Below are 16,675 nucleotides of genomic sequence, written 5' to 3'. Positions count from 1 at the left end.
TGAGATAATCATATGGTTTTTATCTTTCAATTTGTTAATGTGGTGTATTACATTGATTGATTTGCAGATATTGAAGAATCCTTGCATTCCTGGGATAAAGCCCACTTGGTCGTGGTGTATGATTTTTTTAATATGTTGTTGGATTCTGTTTGCTAGAATTTTGTTAAGGATTTTTGCATCTATGTTCATCAGTGATATTGGCCTGTAGTTTTCTTTTTTTGTGGCATCTTTGTCAGGTTTTGGAATTAGGGTGATGGTGGCCTCATAGAATGAGTTTGGAAGTTTACCTTCTTCTGCAATTTTCTGGAAGAGTTTGAGTAAGGTAGGTGTTAGCTCGTCTCTAAATTTTTGGTAGAATTCAGCTGTGAAGCCATCTGGTCCTGGGCTTTTGTTTGCTGGAAGATTTTTGATTACAGTTTCGATTTCCTTGCCTGTGATGGGTCTGTTAAGATCTTCTATTTCTTCCTGGTTCAGTTTTGGAAAGTTATACTTTTCTAAGAATTTGTCCATTTCATCCAAGTTGTCCATTTTATTGGCATAGAGCTGCTGGTAGTAGTCTCTTATGATCCTTTGTATTTCAGTGTTGTCTGTTGTGATCTCTCCATTTTCATTTCTAATTTTGTTAATTTGGTTCTTCTCTCTTTGTTTCTTAATGAGTCTTGCTAATGGTTTGTCAATTTTGTTTATTTTTTCAAAAAACCAGCTTTTAGCTTTGTTGATTTTTGCTATGGTCTCTTTAGTTTCTATTGCATTTATTTCTGCCTTAATTTTTAAGATTTCTTTCCTTCTGCTAACCCGGGGGTTCTTCATTTCTTCCTTCTCTAATTGCTTTAGGTGTAGAGTTAGGTTATTTATTTGGCTTTTTTCTTGTTTCTTGATGTAAGCCTGTAATGCTATGAACCTTCCCCTTAGCACTGCTTTTACAGTGTCCCATAGGTTTTGGGTTGTTGTGTTTTCATTTTCATTCATTTCTATACATATTTTGATTTCTTTTTTGATTTCTTCTATGATTTGTTGGTTATTCAGAAGCGTGTTATTTAGCCTCCAGGTGTTTGAATTTTTAACAATTTTTTTTCCTGTAATTGAGATCTAATCTTACTGCACTGTGGTCAGAAAAGATGACTGGAATGATTTCAATTTTTTTGAATTTTCCAAGACTAGATTTATGGCCCAGGATGTGATCTATTCTGGAGAAGGTTCCGTGTGCACTTGAGAAAAAGGTGAAGTTGATTGTTTTGGGGTGAAATGTCCTATAGATATCAATTAGGTCTAGCTGGTCCATTGTGTCATTTAAAGTTTGTGTTTCCTTGTTAATTTTCTGTTTAGTTGATCTATCCATAGTTGTGAGTGGGGTATTAAAGTCTCCCACTATTATTGTGTTACTATTAATTTCCTCTTTCATACTCGTTAGTGTTTGCCGTACATATTGCGGTGCTCCTATGTTGGGTGCATATATATTTATAATTGTTATATCTTCTTCTTGGATTGATCCTTTGATCATTATGTAGTGTCCTTCTTTGTCTCTTTTCACAGCTTTTATTTGAAAGTCTATTTTATCTGATATGAGTATTGCGACTCCTGCTTTCTTTTGGTCTCCATTTGCATGAAATATTTTTTTCCAGCCCTTCACTTTTAGTCTGTATGTGTCTCTTGTTTTGAGGTGGGTCTCTTGTAGACAGCATATATGGGGGTCTTGTTTTTGTATCCATTCAGCCAATCTTTGTCTTTTGGTTGGGGCATTCAACCCATTTACATTTAAGGTAATTATTGATAGGTGTGGTCCCGTTGCCATTTACTTTGTTGTTTTGGGTTCATGTTTATACAACCTTTCTGCATTTCCTGTCTAGAGAAGATCCTTTAGCATTTGTTGAAGAGCTGGTTTGGTGGTGCTGAATTCTCTCAGCTTTTGCTTATCTGTAAAGCTTTTGAGTTCTCCTTCATATCTGAATGAGATCCTTGCTGGATACAGTAATCTAGGTTGTAGGTTATTCTCTTTCATTACTTTCAGGACGTCCTGCCATTCCCTTCTGGCCTGGAGGGTTTCTATTGATAGGTCAGCTGTTATCCTTATGGGAATCCCTTTGTGTGTTATTTGTTGTTTTTCCCTTGCTGCTTTTAATATTTGTTCTTTGTGTTTGATCTTTGTTAGTTTGATTAATATGTGTCTTGGGGTGTTTCGCCTTGGGTTTATCCTGCTTGGGACTCTCTGGGTTTCTTGGACTTGAGTGGCTATTTCCTTCCCCATTTTAGGGAAGTTTTCAGCTATTATCTCCTCGAGTATTTTCTCATGGCCTTTCTTTTTGTCTTCTTCTTCTGGAACTCCTATGATTCGAATGTTGGGGCGTTTCACATTGTCCCAGAGGTCCCTGAGGTTGTCCTCATTTCTTTTGATCCTTTTTTCTTTTTTTCTCTCTGCTTCATTTATTTCCACCATTTTATCTTCTACCTCACTTATCCTATCTTCTGCCTCCGTTATTCTACTCTTGGTTCCCTCCAAAGTGTTTTTGATCTCATTCATTGCATTGTTCATTTTTAATTGACTCTTTTTTATTTCTTCTAGGTCTTTATTAAACAATTCTTGTATCTTTTCAATCTTTGTCTCCAGGCTATTTATCTGTAACTCCATTTTGTTTTCAAGATTTTGGATCATTTTTATTATCATTATTCTAAATTCTTTTTCAGGTAGATTCCCTATCTCCTCCTCTTTTGTTTGACTTGGTGGGCATTTTTCATGTTCCTTTACCTGTTGGGTATTTCTTTGCCTTTTCATCTTGTTTAGATTGCTGTGTCTGGAGTGGACTTTCTGTATTCTGGAGGTCTGTGGTTCCTTTTTATTGTGGAGGATTTACCCAGTGGGTGGGGTTAGACGATTGGCTTGTCAAGGTTTCCCGGTTAGGGAAGCTTGCGTCAGTGTACTGGTGCGTGGAACTTGATTTCTTGTTTTTGGAGAGCAATGGAGTGCCCAGTAATGAGTTTTGAGATGGGTCTATGTGTTAGGTGTCACCTTGGGCAGCCTGTATGTTGACATTCGGGGCTATGTTCCTGTGTTGCTGGAGAATTTGCGTGGTATGTCTTGCTCTAATACTTACTGGCTCTTGGGTGGTGGTTGGTTTCAGTGTAGGTATGGAGGCTTTTGGACGGTCACTTATTGCTTAAAGTTCCATGTAGTCAGGAGTTTTCTGGTGTTCTCAGGTTTTGGGCTTAAGTTTCCTGCCTCTGGATTTCAGTTTTATTCTTCCTGTAGTCTCAGGACTTCTCCAACTATACAGCACTGATAATAAAACTTCTAGGTTAATGGCGAAAAGATTCTCCCCTGTTAGGGACACCCAGAGAGGTTCACAGAGTTACATGAACAGGAGAAAAGGGAGGAGGGAGATAGAGATGAGCAGGAGGAGAAAAAGGGGGACTCAAGAGGAGAGAGACAGATCTACGCAGCTGTCTGTTCCCAGAGTGTTCTCCGTATCTCAGACACCTACAAGGATTCACAGAATTGGATTGGGAAGAGAAGGGGAAAGGAGGAAATAGAGGTGTTCTGAGGTAGAAAACAGAGAGTCAAGATTGCGAGAGAATAATCTTCGGTTTAAAGATAGGGCTTCTCTTTTTTTTTTTGTAAGGTTATAGTGTAGTGAAAATGAAAATGAAGAGTAGTAGAGGAGTAGTAGAGGACTTTAAAAGAAATAAGAGAAAAAGAAAAATAGAAAATAAAAGAGAAAACGGAAAGGAAAAAAAAGAAGAAAAAAGGAAAAAAAAGAAAAAGAAAAAAAAAGAAAAAAAAAAAAGAAAAAAAAAATTTTTTTTCCCCTAATTAAAAAAATCGTAAAAATCTATGAAAATGAAAGTTAAGGAGTAATGGGGGAGTAATAGGGAATTTTAAAGGAAAATAAAAGAGAAAAAATAAAAAAGAAAAAATATAAAAAGAAAAAAAAAATTTTTTTTTTTTTTTTCCTTACTTAGAAAAAAAAAAGTAAAAATATATCTAGGAGTTTCTCTGGAGCTGTTGCGGTCAGTGTGGGTTCGGCTCAGTTTCAGATAGCTCCTCGTTCCAGCTTACACTTCTCGATATCTACAGGGCCCTTCCGGTGAAGTCGGTGTTTTCTACAGGGATTTTAATCTGTTGCACCAGTCCCTTCTGAAGCGGTTCCCTTTGTTTATTTGGCTTCTGTTTGCCGGTCTCTTCAGAGCCTCATTTCCGCCCTGACACAGGCGGGCGGAGGTGGACTCTTATTCAGGTAGCTAGTTCCGTTGCGCTGCGGGGCGGGGCTGACGCTGCGGGGAGGGGCTGGCGCTGCGGGGCGGGGCTGACGCTGCGGGGAGGGGCTGGCCCTGCGGGGGCGGCCTGGCGCTGCCGGGAGGGGCTGACGCTGCTTTCTCCGTCTGCGCTGCTCAGGCTCCCGGCTGTTCTATATGGAGCGCGCCCCGCGCTGCGCTAGGTTCCAGCCCTCGGGTGTTACACAAAAGCGCGGAAGGAAAAGCTGCGCCTGCTCTCTGTGCCTTCCCCGTCAGAGCGGTCCAGGCAGCGAGGGGCTTGATGGGTGCACTATCCCCAGGTGTGGCGCACTCACTCCCTTCCGCGGACCCAGTCTCAGTTTCCGCTGGCGCCAGTCGGGTGCGCGCGCCTTCCGCCCTCTGCGTCCCCCGCCCCAGTCCCCGCCCGCGCCGGTCGGGTGCCTGCGCCCTGTGTCTCGCAGCGACCTTCCCCTCCCCCCTGCCTCCTGCCTCCGGCGGGGCTGGGCGGGTCCGCAGCCTGCGAGCTCTTCTCGGGACTTTCTCCGTCCCTTTGTTCTGCGAAGGGCCGGCAGTGTGTTCCGGCCGGTTGATTTTCTCTCTTTTGGTCTCCCACAGTTCAAGTTGGCACCTCACAGAAGCTCCCTCCGATTGTCCTCAGGGCACTCAGGCCCGGACCCTAGCCCAAGCAAGGCCGCCTAAGACTCCCTTCCCGGGACGGGTCTCCGTCCTTAGCTCTTTTGTCTCACTTTTTATCTTTTATATTTTGTCCTACCTCCTTTCGAAGACAATGGTCTGCTTTTCTGGGCGCCTGATGACCTCAGCTAGCGATCAGAAGTTGTTTTGTGAGGTTTGCTCTGCATTCAGTTATTCTTTTGATGAATTTGTAGGAGAGAAAGTGATCTCCCTGTCCTACTCCTCCGCCATCTTGGCTCCTCCTCCCGATCTTAGTTTTTTGAATGTTGAATTTTAAGCCAGCTTTTTCACTCTCCTCTTTCACCTTCATCAAGAGGCTCTTTAGTTCTTCTTCACTTTCTGCCATAAGGGTGGTCTCATCTGCCTATCTGAGGTTGTTGATATTTCTCCTGGCAATCTTGATTGCAGCTTGTGCTTTATCCAACCCGGCGTTTTGCATGAGGTACTCTGCATACAAGTTAAATAAGCAGGGTGACAATATACAGCCTTGGCGTACTCCTTTCCTGATTTAGAATCAGTCCATTGTCCCATGTCTGGTTCTAACTTTTGCGTCTTGACTTGCATACACATTTCGCAGGAGGCAGGTCAGGTATTTCCATCTCTTGAAGAATTTTCCACAGTTTGTGGTGATCCACATAGTCAAAGGCAGAGTCAATAAAGCAGAAGTAGATGTTTTTCTGGAACTCTCTTGCTTTTTCTGTGATTCAATGGATGTTGGCAACTTGATCTCTGGTTCCTCTGCCTTTTCTAAAACCAGCTTGAACATCTGGAAGTTCTCTGTTCACATACTGTTGAAGCCTGGCTTGGAGAATTTTGAGCATTACTTTGCTAGCATGTGAGATGAATACAATTGTGTGGTTTTAACATTCTTTGGCATTGCCTTTCTTTGGGATTGGAATTAAAACTGACCTTTTCTAGTCCCATGACCACTGCTGAGTTTTCCAAATTTGCTGGCATATTGAGTGCAGCACTTTAACAGCATCATCTTTTAGGACTTGAAATAGCTCAGCTGGAAATCTATCACCTCCACTAGCTTTGTTCTTAGTGGTGTTTCCTAAGGCCCACTTGACTTTGGACTCCAGGATGTCTAGCTCTAGGTGAGTGATCACACCATCATACTTATCTGGGTCATGAAGATCTTTTTTGTATAGTTCTTCTGTGTATTCTTGCTACCTTCTCTTAATATCTTCTGCTTCTGTTAGGTCCATACCATTTCTGTCCTTTATTGTGCCCATCTTTGCATGAAATGTTCCCTTGGTATCTCTAAGTTTCTTGAAGAGATCTTTAACCTTTCCCATTCTATTGTTATCCTCTGTTTCTTTGCATTGATTACTGAGGAAGGCTCTCTTATCTCTCCTTGCTAGTCTTTGGAACTCTGCATTCAAATGGATCTATCGTTCCTTTTCTCCTTTGCCTTTCGCTTCTCTTCTTTTCTCAGCTATTTGTAAGACCGCCTCAGACAACCATTTTGCCTTTTTGCATTTCTTTTTCTTCACATTATGTACTCTGCATTTAAATTAAATAAGCAGGGTAACAGTATGCAGCATTGATGTCCTCCTTTCCCAATTTGGAACCAGTCCATTGTTCTATGTCCAGTTCTGTTGTTTCTTGACCTGCATACAAGCTTCTCAGGAGACAGGTAAGGTGGTCTGGTATTCCCATCTCTTTAAAAATTTTCCACAGTTTGTTGTGATCCACACAGTCAAAGGATTTAGCATAGTCAATGAAACAGATTTTTTTTTTTTTAATTCTCTTGCTTTTTCTATGATCCAGTGTATGTTGGCAATTTGATCTCTGGTTCCTCTGCCTTTTCTAAATCCAGCTTGTACATCTGGAATTTTCGGTTCATGTACTTACTGCTGAAGCCTAACTTGAAGGATTTTGAGAATTATATTGCTAATATGTGAAATCAGTGCAATTGTGCAGTAGTTTGAACATTCTTTGGGATTGCCTTTCTTTGGAATCAAAATGAATACTGACTTCTTCCAGTCTTGTGGCCACTGCTAAGTTTTCCAAATTTGCAAACCACATAGAGAGGCAAAAAAAAAAAATCTTAAAAAACAAGCTACCCAATTTTGAAAATGCACAGAAGAATTGAATAGACATTTTTCCAAAAAAACATACCAATGGCCAAGAGGCACATGTAAAGATACTCAACATCACTCATCATCAGGAAAATGCAAATCAAAACCACAATGAGATATCACCTCCCACCTATCAGAATAGATATCATAAAAAAGGCTGTAAATAACAAATGTTGGCAAGAATGTGGAGAAAATATACCTAGTACACTTTTGATGGGAAGGTATATTGAGCAGCCACTATGGAAAAGAATATGGAAGTTCCTTAAAAAAAAAGAAAAAAAAAAAAGAACTACCAGATGATCCAGCAATTCCACTTCTGAATATTTATTGGAAGAAAATGAAATCACTAACTCAAATAGATATCTGCACCTCTATATTCAGAGGAGCATTATTTACAGTATCCAAGACATAGAAGTAACCTAAGTGCTCACTGACTGATGAATGGATAAAGATAGTTGTATATAATGGAATATTATTCAGCCACAAGAAGAAGGAAATCCTGCATTTGTGACAACAAGCATAGGATCATGAGGGTATTATGCTAAGTGAAATAAGTCAGACTGAGAAAGACAAATACCATATGATATCTGATATGTGAAATCTAACATAAAGGAAAAAACAAAATGAAACTCATAGACACAGAGAAGAGATTGGTGGTTGCCAGAGGTGGGCAGGAGTGGGTAGGTGAAATGGGTGATCATGGACAAAAGGTACAATCTTCCAGTTATAAATAGATAAGTTATGGGGATGTAAAGTACAGCATAGTGACTACAGTTAAAATACCACCTTGTGTGTGTGAAGAAGAAATCTTAAAGTAAACCTTAAAATTTCACATCACAAGAAAAAAAGTTGTACTTATGTGTGGCTATAGATGTTAACTAAACTTGTGATAATCATATATATATATATATGCATACATATATCAAATCACTATGTTATATACCTAAGACTAATACAATGTTATATGTCAATTTTATCTCAATTTTTAAAAGAATTAAAAAGTAACCAATCTCAGTTATTCCAGAGATTTGGTTCTTGGGCTCTGATTATTCTTTCATTCATTTATTCATTCATTCACGTAGCCAGAGATCATGCCATCCGTCCACTCAAATATTCAACTGATGTTTAGTGAGTGCCTATTATGTGTCACGTACTTTTCCAAGCACTGAAGATATAGTAGTGAATGGTAAATGCATGGTGTCTGCGCTCCAGAGTTTATGGTCACATGGGGGAAACAGACCTAGAACAAACAGAAATTGTCAAGTGTGAATATATTACAAAAAAGAAAGTCAGGAAACTATAGGAGTGCATCCTGGAAGAGCTTTACCAGGCACAGGAGTAGGGCTGCCTGGGTGGGTGGAAGCAGACAAAGGCTTTTCCCTTCTTCCCCTTCACTTCTGCAAGAAAAAGTCTAAAATTCATAGCCAGTAGAAGGGAAGGGTTCATTTCAGGCAGAGGAAAAAGCTTTTGGAAAGACTGTGCATCAGGAAAAAGCGTGGGTGATTCAGGGAGCTGTAGGAATGAGAATGTGGTTGAAGTGTAAAAAGCAAGAGGAAAAGGCAGGAGGTATGGATAGAGGTGATGTCAAGTCCTGGTTAAAATTTTGGACTTGATTCTAAAGGTGACTGGAAGGTTAAGGTTTTAGGGTAAGGGGCACAGTGACACTCTGTTACCAAAACCTACAAGAGTGTTCATCACTTAACAGGTATTCTGCTAATATTTATTTAACTAAACACCTAGTTTGACTTCAAGGCCACTGCTGAATTCTGTGAGGCCCAGGTCAAAATGAAATCAATCATACTGATCAAACTGATTTCCTCAGTTTTTATTAAAGATGCAAACCTTTGTATAGCACAGGGAACTATACTTAATATTTTGTAGAAACTTACAAGGGAAAAGAATCTGAAAAAGAATATATGCATACTTGAATATATACACATATTTATAATATATGTGTATTATGTATGTATGTGTATATGTGTGTGTGTATATAGATAGATAGATATGTGTGTGTGTGTATGTGTTAGTTGTTCAGTTGTGTCCAACTCTTTGTGACCCCATAGACTGCAGCCCACAAGGCTCCTCTGTCCATGGAATTCTCCAGGCAAGAATACTGGAGTGGGTTGCAATTCCCTTCTCCAGGAGCTCTTCCTAACCCAGGGATAAAACCCAGAAGCAGGAAATGGCAATCTGTCCCAGTATTCTTGCCTGGAGAATCCAATGGACAGAGAAGCCTGGTGGGCTTACAGTCCATGGGGCCACAAAAGAGTCAGACGTGACTAAGCAACAACAGAAACATTATATAACTGGGTCACTTTGTTGTGCACCTGAAACTAACACAACTTTGTAAATCAACTATACTTCAATAAAAAAAGAGAAAAAAATTGCAAAACCTACCAGTCATTTCCCTCTCAAGTTAAACACTACTTTGGCCAGGATGAAATATCCTTCTCATGACCACTCAGTCCTTTCACTGTGCACTCTGGAATGTCCAGCGTTTCCTCATATCTCCCAGGTTCAAGGTCAGGAGCAAGGGCTGTGTCCTCTCTGCTGTCCCCTCTGCCCACTGGACCCTCACGCTCTCATCCTCAGGTCATGGAAGCCCATCCCCTATTGTCTCCATTTTCTCCCCCTTAGTAAACGGCAACATCATTTTTCTGGTTGGCTAGGCCAGCATACTTTGGAGTCATCCTTGATTCCTCTTTCTCTTACCTTCTCCATCTAATCCATCAGCTCAGTCTTCACCTTTTCAAAATCCAACCACCTCTCAGATCCTCCACTGCCCATTCTCTGATCTGAGCATCTATGTTCTTACCAGCATCCTTGCAAAGTCCTTCCATCTGGCCTCTCTGCTTCTCTCTTTCCTTTTACCATGATTTCTTCTTAACATAGAAGCTGTAATGGTTAAATTTATGCGTTAATGTGGCTGGGTCCCTGTGCCTAGATACTTGGTCAAATACTCTTTCGGATGATTCTGTGAGGGTGTTTATGAATAAGATTTACATTTAAATCAGTGGACTTTGAGCAGATTGCTCTCCATAAGAAAGCCACAATATCAAAATATACTTGCACCCCAATGTTCATTGCAGCACTATTCATGGAAAGAACCTAAATGTCCAATGATAGATAAAAATGTGGTATACACTTAGAATGGAATGGTACTCAGCCACAAAAAAGAATGCAAATAATGCCACTGGCAGTAACATTAGATTGTCATCCTGAGTGAAGTTAAAGACAAACATCATATGATATCGATTATATGTGGAATCTAAAAAAAAATTATACTAATAAACTTATATACAAAACAGAAATAGACCCATAGCTACAGAAAACAACCTTATGGTTACCAAAGGGGAAAGAGGGGGAGAGATAAATTAGCAGTTTGGAAAAAAAAAAAGGGGGGGAGTTTGGGATTAACATACACACAATACCACATGTAAGATAATCAACAAGGACCTACTGTACAGCACAGGGAACTATATTCAATACCTTGTAATGACCTGTAAGGGAAAACCATCTTTCTCATATATTCATGTATATGTATATATGAATGTGTATATGTATATATATATACACATATTCTTGTATATAGGTATGTGTATGTGTGTGTGTGTATATATATATGTATGTGTCCAAATCACTTCTCTGTGTACCTGAAACGAACACAACATGGTGAATCAACTATATTTCAATAACAATTTTTTTTAAAATAGGAAAAAACTAATTTTAAAAAAAAAGACAGGGTGAGATCACCTTGGGAGTAAATGCAGAGAAGAGGAAAAAAGAGGTTCCAGAATTCTTGCTTTTCCTCTTGATCCCCAAGGGGTGCTCTTAGTTGAAGGAGCTGCTAGCTAGTTTGAGCCTCATGGATCAGCAATATATGTAGTTGAAGGGGCAGAGGTTTCCACATCTCAGCAGGGGCTCCAGTAGGGAGACAGAGAGGGTATTTATTAAGGTTAAAAGTTTAAAGATTTCACATTGAGCTTGTACACTGTACTTTCTGTCAGTTTTTAAAAGCAACTTTATTGAGATACAATCCACATAGTATAAAATTCACCCACTTAAAGTATACAATGCAGTTGTTTTTAGTTTATTATATTCACAGTTACGCAACAAACCAAAATCTGTTGAGAACATTTCCGTCATACCAAGGAGATATCCCATACAAAATGAGCAGTTCAATGCCCCCAACCCTAGGCAACTACTAGTATACTTACTATCTCTGTAAAAGTGTTAGTCGCTCAGTCATATCCAACTCTTTGAGACCCCATGGACTGTAGCCCACCAGGCTCCTCTGTCCATGGAATTCTCCAGGCAAGAATACTGGAGTAGGCTGCCATTTCCTCTGCCACGGGATCTTCCTGACCCCAGAATCGAACCAAGGTCTCCCATGTTGCAGGTAGATTCTTTTACCATCTGAGCCCCCAGGGAAGCCTTATCTATCTACCTGACCTATAGATTATATCTTGATCTCTATAGATTTGCCTGTTCTAGACATTTCACATAAATAGACTCATACAATATGTGGTCTTTGGGAAAGTTTCTATCATTTAGCATAATGTTTTCAAGGTTTATCCATGTTGCAGCATGTTTCAGTACTTCATGCTTTTTACTGTTGAGTAATATTTTGTTTTATGGGTATCAGTTCGGTTCAGTCACTCAGTCGTGTCCGACTCTGCGACCCCATGGACTGCAGTATGCCAGGCCTCCCTGTCCATCACCAGCTCCCGGAATTTACTCAAACGCATGTCCCTTGAGTTGGTGATGCCATCCAACCATTTCATTCTCTGTCATTCCCTTCTCCTCTCACCTTCCATCTTTCCCAGCATCAGGGTCTTTTCAAATGAGTCAGTTCTTCGCATCAGGTGGCCCAAGTATTGGAGTTTCAGCTTTAGCATCAGTCCTTCCAATGAATATTCAGGACTGATTTTCTTTAGGATGGACTGGTTGGATCTCCTTGCAGTCCAAGGGACTCTCAAGAGTCTTCTCCAACACCACAGTTCAAAAGCATCAATTCTTTGGCACTCAGCTTTCTTTATAGTCCAACTTTCACATCCATACATGACTACTGGAAAAGCCATAGCTTTGACTAGACGGACATTTGTTGGCAAAGTAATGTCTCTGCTTTTTAATATGCTGTCTAGGTTGGTCACAACTTTACTTCCAAGGAGCAAGCATCTTTTAATTTCATGGCTGCAGTCACCATCTGCAGTGATTTTGGAGCCCAGAAAAATAAAGTCTGGCACTATTTCCACTGTCTCCCCATCTTTTTGCCATGAAGTGATGGGACCAGATGCCATGATCTTAGTTTTCTGAATGTTGAGCTTTAAGCCAACTTTTTCACTCTCCTCTTTCACTTTCATCAAGAGGCTCTTTTGTTCTTCTTCACTTTCTGCCATAAGGGTGGTGTCATCTGCCTATCTGAGGTTATTGATATTTCTCCCGGCAATCTTGATTCCAGCTTGTGCTTTATCCAGCCCAGTGTTTCTCATGATGTACTCTGCATATAAGTTTAAAAAAAGCAGGGTGACAATATACAGCCTTGACGTACCCCTTTTCTTATTTGGAACCAGTCTGTTGTTCCCTTCCCAGTTCTAACTGTTTCTTCCTGACCTGCATACACGTTTCTCAAGAGGCAGGTCAGGCGGTCTGGTATTCCCATCTCTTGAAGAATTTTCCACAGTTTGTGGTGATCCACACAGTCAAAGGATTTAGCATAGTCAATAAAGCAGACTTTTTCTGGAACTCTTGCTTTTTCAATGATTCAACGAATGTTGGCAATTTGATCTCTGATTCCTCTGCCTTTTCTAAAACCAGCTGGAACATCTGGAAGTTCCCAGTTCACATACTGTTGAAGTCTGGCTTGGAGAATTTTGAGCATCACTTTGCTAGCGTGTATGATGAGTGCAATTGTGTGGTAGTTTGAGCATTCTTTGACCTTGCCTTTTTTTGGGATTGGAGTGAAAACTGACCTTTTCCAGTCCCGTGGCCACTGCTGAGTTTTCCAAATTTGGTGGCATATTTAGTGCAGCACTTTCACAGCATCATCTTTTAAGATTTGAAATAGCTCAACTGGAATTCCATCACCTCCACTAGCTTTGTTCATAGTGATGCTTCTTAAAGCCCACTTGACTTTGGACTCCAGGATGTCTGGCTCTAGTGATGTGATGTGATGGTGTGTGATGTGAGTGATCACACCATTGTGGTTATCTGGGTCATGAAGATCTCTTTTGTATAGTTCTTCTGGGTATTCTTGCCACCTCTTCTTAATATCTTCTGCTTCTGTGAGGTCCATACCATTTCTGTCCTTTATTGTGCCCATCTTTGCATGAAATGTTCCCTTGGTATCTCTAATTTTCTTGAAAAGATCTCTAGTCTTTCCCATTCTATTTTTTTCCCTCTATTTCTTTGCATTGATCACTGAGGAAGGCTTTCTTATCTGTCCTTGCTATTCTTTGGAACCCTGCATTCAAATGGGAATATCGTTCCTTTTCTCCTTTGCCTTTAGCATCTGTTCTTTTCACAGCTATTTGTAAGGCCTTCTCAGACGACCATTTTGTCTTTTTGCATCTTTTTCTTGGGGATGGTCTTGATCCCTCCCTCCTGTACAACGTCACGAATGTCCATCCCTAGTTCTTCAGGCACTCTATCAAATCTAATCCCTTGAATCTATTTCTCACTTTCATTGTATAGTCATAAAGGATTTGATTTAGGTCATACCTGAGAGGTCTAGTGGTTTTCCCTACTTTCTTCAATTTAAGTCAGAATTTGGCAATAAGGAGTTCATGATCTGAGCCACAGTCAGCTCCCAGTCTTGTTTTTGCTGACTGTATAGAGCTTCTCCATCTTTGGCTGCAAAGAATATAATCAATCTGATTTTGGTTTTGACCATTTGGTGATGTCCATGTGTAAAGTCTTCTCTTGTGTTGTTGGAAGAGAGTGTTTGCTATAACCATTGTGTTCTCTTGGCAAAACTCTATTAGCCTTTGCCCTGCCTCATTCTGTACTCCAAGGCCAAATCTGCCTGTTACTCCAGGTATATTTCTTGACTTCCTACGTTTGCATTCCAGTCCCCTATAATGAAAAGGACATCTGTGGGTGTTAGTTCTAGAAGGTCTTGTAGGTCTTCATAGAACTGTTCAACTTCAGCTTCTTCAGCATTACTGGTCGGGGCATAGACTTGGATTACTGTGATACTGAATGGTTTGCCTTGGAAATGAAGAGAGATCATTCTGTCATTTTTGGTATATTTATGGGTATATCATGTTTTATTTACCCATTCATTAATTGATAGTCATTTGAGATTTTTATACTCTTGGGCTATTGCAAATAATAATATGAATGTTTGTTTACAAACTTTTGTGTGGACATGTTTTCATTTCTTTGGGTATACACCTAGGAATAGAATTGCTGTCATAAGGGAATACCGTAAGAAATTGCAAAGTTGTGTTGAAAAGTGGCTGCATCATTGTACATTCCTCCAGCAATATGTGAGTTCTAATTTCTCCACATCATTGCTAACCCAAGTTATTATCTGTTTTTTTGATCCTGGCCATTCTGAGGAGTATGGCATTGTATCTCTTTTTGGTTTTGATTTGCATTTATCTGATGGCTAATAATGCTGAACATCTTTTTGTGTGCTTATTTGCTATTTGTGTATCTTCTTTGGAAAAATGTCTTTTTAAATCTTTTGCCCATTTCACAACTGAGTTTTTGTCTCTATTATTGAATTGTAAGAGATCTTTACATATTCTGATAGAAGTACTTTATCAGATATATGATTTGCAATTTTCCCCCAGTTCTGTGGGTTTTTTCACTTTCTTAAAAGTGTCCTTTGAAGAACTAAAGACTTTAATTCTGATGAAGTCCAAATTTTATATAACTGAATCCTTTTGTTGTACACCTGAAATAAATACAACATTGTGAATCAACTATACTTCAATTTAAAAAAAGAAAAAACCCTCAAATGCTCCCAGTCATTTCTCTCTTGGGTTACTTTGGCCAATCTAGATGTCTTCTGTTGCTGTTTTTCTTTGCTTTGGATAGAATTTGCAGAACAATGTTGAATAAAAGTAGTAAGAGCAGACATCCTAGTCTTGTCTTCACTTAGGAGAAAATATTCAGTTTTTAACCATTATGTATGATGTTAGTTGTAGGTTTTTCATAAATGACCTTTATTGAGCAAAGTGTAATCTAGCTTTTTTTTAAATCATGAAATGGTGTTGGACTTTGCAAAATGTCTTTTCTGCATCTATTGAGATACTCACGTTCCCCCCTCCCCCGCTTTCCCATTAACAGTGCATTGATATTTCTCGTATTGTGGAACCATCCTTGCATTCTTGAGATAGAATTGTCTCAAGATAATTTGGTCATCACGTACAGTATCTTTCATGTGCTGCTGGATTCAGTTTGCTAGCAATTTGTTAAGAATTTTGGCATCTGTATTCCTAAGGGATATTTGTTGCCAGTTTTCTTACAGTGCCCATCTAACTTTGGTATTGAGATATATTCGCCTATAAAACAAGTTGGGAAGTGTTTTCTTTTCCATTTGAATATGTGATGAATAGGTGTTCTTTACTTTTTTCGTCCCTCAGTGAAGCCGCCCGGTCTAGGGGTTATGTTGTGGGTAGTTTTTTTTAAAAATTAGTAATTCAGTCTCTTTATTATACTGTTATTATTGTTTCTATTTCTTCTTGATTCAGTTTCACTAGGTTGTGTTCTTGAAATTTATCCACTTCACCTAGGTTATCTAATTTATTGGCATACAATTATTCATAATTATCTCTTACAATCATTTTTATTTCTGTAATATTGGTACAAATGATGTTCTTTCGAGTCTAGTAATTTTTCTTTTTCTTTGTAATGACACGTGGCTTGCAGGATCTGTTTCCCACCATGGATTGAACCCAGGCCTCCATCAGTGAAAAGTGCAGAGTTCCAATCACTGGACCACCAAGAAATTACCTGATTCTAGTAAGTTGAGTCTTCTTTTTTGGTTGATCAGTCTAGCTAAAAGTTTGTCAATTTTGTTGACCTTTTTAAAGAATTACCTTTTGGTTTCATTAATTTTCTCTATTTCAGTAATTATGCCCTTATCTTTATTTCCTTACTTCTTGCCTTGGGTTTAGTTTGAGCTTTTCCTAGTTTCTTAAAGTAGAAAGTTAGGTTGATCTGTGATTTTTTTTTTCTTTCTATAGATACTTATAGCTATACATTTCCCTTCATGCACTGATTTGTTTACATGATGTCTTGGTATATTACTTGTTTCCATTCATTTCAAAGTATTTAATAACTTCCTCTGAGATTTCCTTGACTCATTATTGATAAGTTATTTAATTTTCACGTATTTGTAAATTCCCAAGTTTTGTTACTGATTTCTAACTTCATTCCATTGTGACTGGAGAACATACTTTGTGTGACTTAGTATTTTTAAATTTGAGAACTTTGGACTTGCTATGTGGTCTATCCTGGAGAATGATCTTTGTGTACTCTAAGAACATGTATTCTGCTACTGTTGGGTGGTGTCCAATAGATGTTTCTTAGGTCTAGTTGATTTATAATGTCCTTCAAATCGGTTTGTTGACCTTTTGCCTACGTGCTCTATCCATTATAGAAAGTGAGCTATTAGTCTCCTACTATTATTGCTGCATTGTATATTTTTCCTTTTAGTT

General features: G+C 39.2%; 1 long non-coding RNA gene across 1 annotated transcript in view; it reads left to right on the top strand.

Moving 5' to 3' along the window:
- LOC122691713 overlaps positions 1-16,675 on the top strand; it is a 51,645-nt gene that overhangs the window by 8,829 nt on the left and 26,141 nt on the right. The window contains exon 2 of the long non-coding RNA XR_006340484.1: positions 15,885-15,977. This is a non-coding gene — a long non-coding RNA (uncharacterized LOC122691713). The remainder of the gene's footprint in view (positions 1-15,884; positions 15,978-16,675) is intronic.

The sequence above is a fragment of the Cervus elaphus genome, chromosome 4 (assembly GCF_910594005.1).
Source record: "Cervus elaphus chromosome 4, mCerEla1.1, whole genome shotgun sequence".
NCBI lineage: Eukaryota > Metazoa > Chordata > Mammalia > Artiodactyla > Cervidae > Cervus > Cervus elaphus.
Note: the sequence above shows the minus strand (reverse complement) of the source record. Positions and strands in the feature narration are given on the sequence as shown.